Source organism: Penaeus monodon, chromosome 17 (genome assembly GCF_015228065.2).
Source record: "Penaeus monodon isolate SGIC_2016 chromosome 17, NSTDA_Pmon_1, whole genome shotgun sequence".
NCBI classification, from domain to species: domain Eukaryota; kingdom Metazoa; phylum Arthropoda; class Malacostraca; order Decapoda; family Penaeidae; genus Penaeus; species Penaeus monodon.
The window spans coordinates 42,128,200-42,136,656 of record NC_051402.1 but is presented as its reverse complement, the minus strand read 5'-3'; positions in this window follow the sequence as shown (position 1 = coordinate 42,136,656).

Here is an 8,457-nt window from a genome sequence, read left to right as displayed (position 1 = left end):
CTCTCTCACCATCATTCATATCACATCATCATATATCATCCATCATCATCATCCATCATCTCATCACATCATCACCCATCTCACATCATCATTCATCACATCACTCATCATCATCATCATCATCCTCTCATATCATCATTCATCACATCACCCCATCATCTCATCATCATCATCACCCACTATCACCATCCTCATCTTCAATAGAGTATTGCTCATTAACCGAGTTCTTCAAATTGATTAGAAAAGAAACTTTTCTTTGTCAATTATAATTTCATCTCATCCCTAAAGACTACAAAGGCAGTTTTACAAAATATCTACACAACTTTTGTTTTTCGATAACCATACGAAATCTGAATTGGAAAGAAAAAAGGAAAGAAAGAAAGAGAAAAAGAAAGAAAGAAAGAAAGAAAGAAAGTAAAAAAAGAAAGAAAAGAAAGAAAGAAAGAAAGAGAGAAAGAAAAAAAGAAAAGAAAGAAAGAAAGAAATAAAGAGAGAAAGAAAGAAAGAAAGAAAAAAAAAGAAAGAGAAAGAAAGAAAGAAAGAAAGAAAAAAAGAAAGAGAAAGAAAGAAAAAATAAATGAATGAATAAAGAAAGAAAAACCTAACCTTCACTATGACGATGTTATTTCATTCTTCGCACAGCAACAGTTTTATTAAAAATATATATTTGCATTCGCGAGACGTCACTAGAGATTATATCAATCTTTTTAGACTGTGTAATCGCCGGGAGCAGGAGATATTTAAAATAAAATAAAAGGAAAAAAAAAAAAAACAACTTTGACGCAATTCGAGAAAAAAAAAAGACTAAAATTTTGTCATTTCTGAAAACGGGATTTGGAACCGACTTCGGAATATTTATGTACTGTATTTCACATATCACAAACGGATTATTAAGGACTAATTAAGGTGAAAAACCAAAAAAATAGGACCTTTATCTTATTTCAAACTCTTTTTTTTCTTTTACCCGAGTTTAATTAACAGCCGATTCAAGAGCACGTGTCGAAACAGATTCCTTACAGGGGTTCGAACATCCGTCAAGTAGCCAATCACAGCGCTTAAATTTCCTCCAACGTGGCACTTTCTGCTAAACGTAACTTTATATTTACTGTACAAAGATAGTCTTAAGAGGCGAGTTAATATAAATATAATAGCTAAACAAATGTCTTGAAGTAAAAAAAAAAAAAAAAAAAAAAATATATATATATATATGTATATATATATATATATATATATTATATATATATATATATATATATAATAATATATATATATGTATATATATATATATATATGTATATATATTCATATATATACATAATATATATATATATACACACACACACATAGACACACACACATATACACACACACACACACACACGCACATATATATATATGTGTATGTGTATGTGTGTGTGTATGAGTATGTGATGTGTGTATTGTGTATGTGTGTATGTGTATGTGTGTATGTCTCTATTTGTATGTGTATGTGTATGTCTGTATGTGTATGTGTATGTGTATGTGTATGTGTATTGTATGTGTATGTGATGTGTATGTGTGGGGGTGGGGTGGGGTGTGTGTGTGTGTGGTATGTGATGTGTATGTGGTATGTGTATGTGTATGTGTATGTGTATGTGTATGTGTATGTGTATGTGTGTGTGTGTGTTGTGTGTGCGCGCCTTTTTTTGCTCATGAGATACAGGGGGGGAATTAATATTTTGGATTTAAAATTTTGGAGTGAAATAGTGATTTTCTTTTTCTTCTCTAGAGAGTAAATGACAAATGATACAGAAGAAAAAAAAATACTCATGAAAAAAAAGAGAAGAAAGAGAAAAAGAAAAGTAAAGAAAAATAAAGGAAGAAAACGAAAAAAGTAGATATTACATCTTGCTTTTAGACCAAAGAGTGAAATATTTTTTTTTTTTTTTCCAGAGTAAATGAGGAATAATGCAACCAGAAGAGTTTTTTTTTCTCATAAGAAAACACAAAAAAAAAAAGAAAAAGGAACTGAGTAAGTAAAGAGAAAGAAAAGAAAGAAAAAGGAAAAAAAGAAAATAAAAGAAAAAGAAACTTATACATCTTGCTTCTAAACCAAAAAGTGGAAAAGAAATTTTTTTTTCTCCAGAACCCAAATGACATATAATACTAAAAAAAAAAAAAAAAAAAAAAAACGAAATACCCAAAAAAAGGAAAAAAAAAAAAAAATAAGAATAAAAGAAAGATACAGAAAAAAAAAAGTAAATAGCAGAGAGTGGAATAGTGTCCCTTGTTCGAAGCGCAAAAAAAGTAAATAGCAGAGAGTAAATAGTAAAAAGTAAATAGTAAAATTAAAAAAAGTAAATATAAAAAGTAAATAAAAAAGTAAATAGCAGGAGTGGAATAGTGACCCCTTGTTCGAAGCGCAAACAAAACATCAGCTGATTCCTCAACATCCAAAAACTCGGACGTAAAGATGTAAAAAAAAAAAAGGAAAAAAAAAAGTTAAAATAAGTTTATAATAACATAGTTTAATACTTTTTTTTTCAAGCGCTTGTGATGTGTAAGGAAGTAGTGGATTAGAGAGAAGGTAAAGGTAAAATCTAACGGGAAAAAATTTTTTTTTGGTCAATTATAACTTGTATTGTTACAAATGAAATTATTTACGTGTACTAACTTTTTTATTTAAAATTTGTATTTTTTTTTTTTTTATTAGTCTTAGAGATGATTGTTTGCCATGATGGAGAGTGTGAGAGAAATAACGGATAATTAACAACGGTAAATAACACTCACCCAGTCAGGCCATATTAAGCCTTTTTGTGTGTCTTTTGCTCTTTTGGGCCCTCACTCCTCCCTCTTTTCTCTCCTTTGGTCGTAGCATTTTGATTTGGGAAAGGGCTATTCGGCCGTCGTGCTGCGTACTATTTACGATTGCCTTGGTCTTGTACCCTTGTAGCGGTGTGTCTAAGACTGCGACGCATACGTTAGCACGGTAGGGTTTGGTCTGGTTTGTTATTTGGTCGCGGAATGCGTGGGGTGAGGGTGTAGTTTTTATTTTTTGACAGCTGGATGGTACACGATAAAATTTGCTTGAAAGGGGATAGAATGACAAATTCAAAATGCTATTCCAGTGTGGCATCTATGCAAGTTGATTAGAAAGTTGTGTAATGGCGTGAGTAATATATAATACGACTTTAATATGACATATAATATATAATACGACTTTAAATATAATACAATGTAAATTAAACAGAAAAAAAAAAAAAAACTAAACTCACTGATACATGAAATGATATACTCAGGCAAGGAATAGTGTCGGAAATAAAAAAAATAAATTTTACATGAGGAATGATGCCTAGGACTAAGTCCATGGCGATCAGGTGGAAGTCTAAGGTTCGAGCCCTTGGTGGGGAAGTACGGTGATCAGGTAGAGGCCAGGGGTAAGGCACCCAGGTTAAAAAGGATTGGTTCTTATGGCATTTTTTGTGGATTCGCAGGGTTATTGGCAGAGTAATAGGGACATAGTGTGAGAGGGATGCGATCACTTCGTAAACAATTACTGATCCAACCACATACACCCTAAATGGTCATTGTGATGGAAAACAACAAAATAATAATTTCGAGGTTGGATGGCTGTGTAAACAAATTAGTGTCATGAAGGTTTGTTGGCTTCTTTCTGAAGGTGCGTAGACCTTGGTGATTGCTGGATGCCACTTTAAATATTGCCAATATCATCACTCACTGGTTTCCACTTGACCCGGGATTAGAAAGTTAAAACCCTTTCCCCTGTATATACCTTCCCTGTATATATCATGAACATTTGTAAATTGTTTTGAACATGTTATAAGAAATGTATGCGAACCAAATAACTCAAACAGTTTTGCTTGCATTCCTGGTATGTTTCATTAAATTATGAACCCCAGTTTTGGACTAAAACATAAAATATGTTCAGTGAGCATCATAAGGAATCTATGGAAATTGGAACAAATTGGTATCGGTTATCGCTTTTTTAGTAAGAATCGCTGGATATAAGAATGGTTGTGTTTCATTGATAGTGTTTATACATATTTCATGATTGAAAAAGAAATCAGTTTTCTTAGTATATGGTTTTGAACTTGATATAATGACATATGATAAGCCTAAAAAGACCCATTTTCCAATTCAAGAAATTATTTTTCTAAATTATATTTTTTTGCATTATTGAATCTGTAGATCAGAGATAATCATATGATGCTTATAATTGTGACAAAACAAATGTCCCGTGAAAGAATTGCATACTCGGTGTTTTTCTATTCAAATTTGTAGATCCTTGCCTATGAACCCCAGAACTCTGTTGGTGCTGATGCTGATGCTGGTTCAACGTGCGGTCGACATCAGATCCACTGACTTGTGGAGACAAAGGTATTTCTGGGATTCTGCTTCTGTAAAAGTTCTGTAGAAAATTATGAAATAAATTGAGTAACTGTGAAAGTCAATTATCTGGTATCTTCAATATAATATCTGCTTTAATCAAGTCTCAATGAGCCCCTCAGAATATTATATATATATATATATATAAAAAATTATATATTATATATATATATATATATATATATATATTTATATTATAATATATATGTATATAAAATATATGTATATATATATAGGGATATATATATATGTATATATATATATGTAATATATAAAATTAATATATATATATAAAATAATATATAAATAAATATATATAATATATATAATATAAAACATAAAAATATATATATTAAATATAATAAAAATATATATATATAATATATATATAATATAATAATATATATATATAATAATCAATAGATAAAATAAAAAATATAATATAATATATATATATATATATATAATATATATAATATATAATATATATTATATATATAATATATAATAATATATATAAAATTATTTTAATATAATATATATATATATATAATAAAATTAAAATATATATAATATATATTAATATTATATAATATATAAATATAAATAAAATATATATATTATAATATATATATATATATATAATTTTATAAATTAATATATATATAATATATATATAATATAATATATATATAATTTTATTAAAAAATATATTAAAAAATAATATATATATATTATATTTATTAAAATAATTATATATATAAATATATATATATATATTTTTAATATATATATAATTTTATATATAAAATTAAAATTATATATATAATATATTATATTATTATATATATATATATATATAATATATATTATATATATATTTTAATATTATATATATATTATATATATAATATATATATATATTATAAAATATATATATTATATATATATATATATTTTATAATAAATATAAAATATATATATATATATATATTATATATTAAAATATATAATAATATTTGGGGGGCTCATTGAGACTTGATTAAAGCAGATTTTAATTAAAAGATACCGATAATGATTTTCACAGTTATAATTTTATTCAAAATTTTCTACAGAACTTTCAGAACAGAATCCCAGAAATCCCTTTTGTCTCCCAAGCGGGATTGATGTCGACCGCACTTTGAACCAGCATCAGCATCAGCACCACAGAGTTTGGGTTATAGGCAAGGATCTACAAATTTGAATAAAAAAACACCGAGTATGCAAAATTTTTCACGGGACCCTTTTTTTTGTCACAATTTTTAAGCACATAGATTACTTGATCTACAGATTTAATAATGCAAAAAAAAAATAATTTAGAAAAAAAAATTTTTGAATTGGAAAATGGGGCTTTTTAGGCTTATCATATGTCATTTATCAAATTCAAAACCCTATACTAAAAAAAATGATTTTTTTTCAATCATGAAATATGTATAAACACATCAATGAAAAAACAACCCTTCTTATATCCCGCGATTTTTTTACTAAAAAAAACGATAACCGATACCAATTTTTTCCAATTTCCCTAGATTCCTTATGATGCCCCCCGAACATATTTTATGTTTTAGTCCAAAACTGGGGTTCATAATTTAATGAAACATACCAGGAATGCAAGCAAAACTGTTTGAGTTATTTGGTTCGCATACATTTCTTATAACATGTTCAAAACAATTTACAAAATGTTCATGATATATACAGGGAAGGTATATACAGGGAAGGTTTCAACTTTCTAATCCCCGGGTCAATGTTGGAAACCAGTGAGTGATGATATTGGCAATATTTAAAGTGGCATCCAGCAATCACCAAGGTCTACGCACCTTCAGAAAGAAAGCCAACAAACCTTCATGACACTAATTTGTTTCACACAGCCATCCAACCTCGAAATTATTATCTGTTGTTTTCCATCACAAATGACCAGTTTAGGGTGTATGTGGTTGGATCAGTAATTGTTTACGAAGTGATCGCATCCCTCTCACACTATGTCCCTATTACTCTGGCCAATAACCCTGCGAATCCACAAACAATGCCATAAGAACCAAAATCCTTTGTAACCTGGGTGCCTTACCCCTGGACCTCTACCTGATCACCGTACTTCCCCACCAAGGGCTCGAACCTTAGACTTCCACCTGATCGCCATGGACTTAGTCCTAGGCATCATTCCTCATGTAAAATTTATTTTTTTTATTTCCGACACTATTCCTTGCCTGAGTATATCATTTCATGTATCAGTGAGTTTAGTTTTTTTTTTTTTTTCTGTTTAATTATATCATTGTATTATATTAATGTCGTATTATATATTATATGTCATATTAATGTCGTATTATATATTACTCACGCATTACACAACTTTCTAATCAACTTGCATAGATGCCACACTGGAATAGCATTTTGAATTTGTCATTCTATCCCTTACAAGCAAATTTTATCGTGTACCATCCAGCTGTCAGAAAAATAAAAACTACACCATCACCCCACGCATTCCGCGACCAAATAACAAACCAGACCAAACCCTACCGTGCTAACGTATGCGTCGCAGTCTTAGACACACCGCTACAAGGGTACAAGACCAAGGCAATCGTAAATAGTACGCAGCACGACGGCCGAATAGCCTTCCAAATCAAAATGCTACGACCAACGGAGAGAACGAGGGGAGGAGTGAGGCCAAGAGAGCAAAAAGACACACAAAAAGGGCTTAATATTGGCCTGACTGGAGTGAGTGTTATTTACCGTTGTTAATTATCCAGTTATTTCTCTCACACTCTCCATCATGGCAATCAATCATCTCTAAGACTAATAAATAAAAAAAAAAAAATACAATTATAAATAAAAATGTTAGTACACGTAAATAATTTCATTAGTAACAAATACAAGTTATAATTGACCAAAAAAAAATTATTTCCCGTTAGATTTTTACCTTTACCTTCTCTCCTAATCCACTACATTCCCTTACACATCACAAGCGCTTGAAAAAAACGTATTAAACTATGTTATTATAAACTTATTTTAACTTTTTTTTTCCTTTTTTTTTTTTACATCTTTACGTCCGAGTTCTTGGATGTTGACGGAATCAGCTGATGTTTTGTTTGCGCTTCGAACAAGGGATCACTATTCCACTCTCTGCTATTTACTTTTATATTTACTTTTTATATTTACTTTTTTTATATTTACTATTTACTTTTTACTATTTACTCTCTGCTATTTACTTGTTTGCGCTTCGAACAAGGGATCACTATTCCACTCTCTGCTATTTACTTTTTTTTTCTGTATCTTTCTTTTATTCTTATTTTTTTTTTTTTTTTCCTTTTTTGGGTATTTCGTTTTTTTTTTTTTTTTTTTTTTTTAGTATTATATGTCATTTGCTTTCTGGAGAAAAAGAAATTGCTTTTCCACTTTCTGGTTTAGAAGCAAGATGTATAAGTTTCTTTTTCTTTTCTTTTTTTTTCTTTTTCCTTTTTTCTTTTCTTTTCTTTTCTTTACTTACTCAGTTCCTTTTTTCTTTTTCTTTTTTTGTGTTTCTTATGAGAAAAAAAAAACTCTTCTGGTTGCATTATTCCTCATTTACTCTGGAAAAAAAAAAAAAAACTATTTCACTCTTTGGTCTAAAAGCAAGATGTAATATCTACTTTTTTCGTTTTCTTTCCTTTATTTTTCTTTACTTTTCTTTTTCTCTTTCTTCTCTTTTTTTTTTCATGAGTATTTTTTTTTCTTCTAGTATCATTTGTCATTTACTCTCTAGAGAAGAAAAAGAAAATCACTATTTCACTCCAAATTTTAAAATCAAAATATTAATTCCCCCCCCCTGTATCTCATGAGCAAAAAAAGGCGCGCACACACACACACACACATACACATACACATACACATACACATACACATACACATACACATACACATACACATACACATACACATACACATACACATACACATACACATACACATACACATACACATACACATACACACAACACATACACATACACATACACACATACACACATACACACATACACATACACATACACACACACA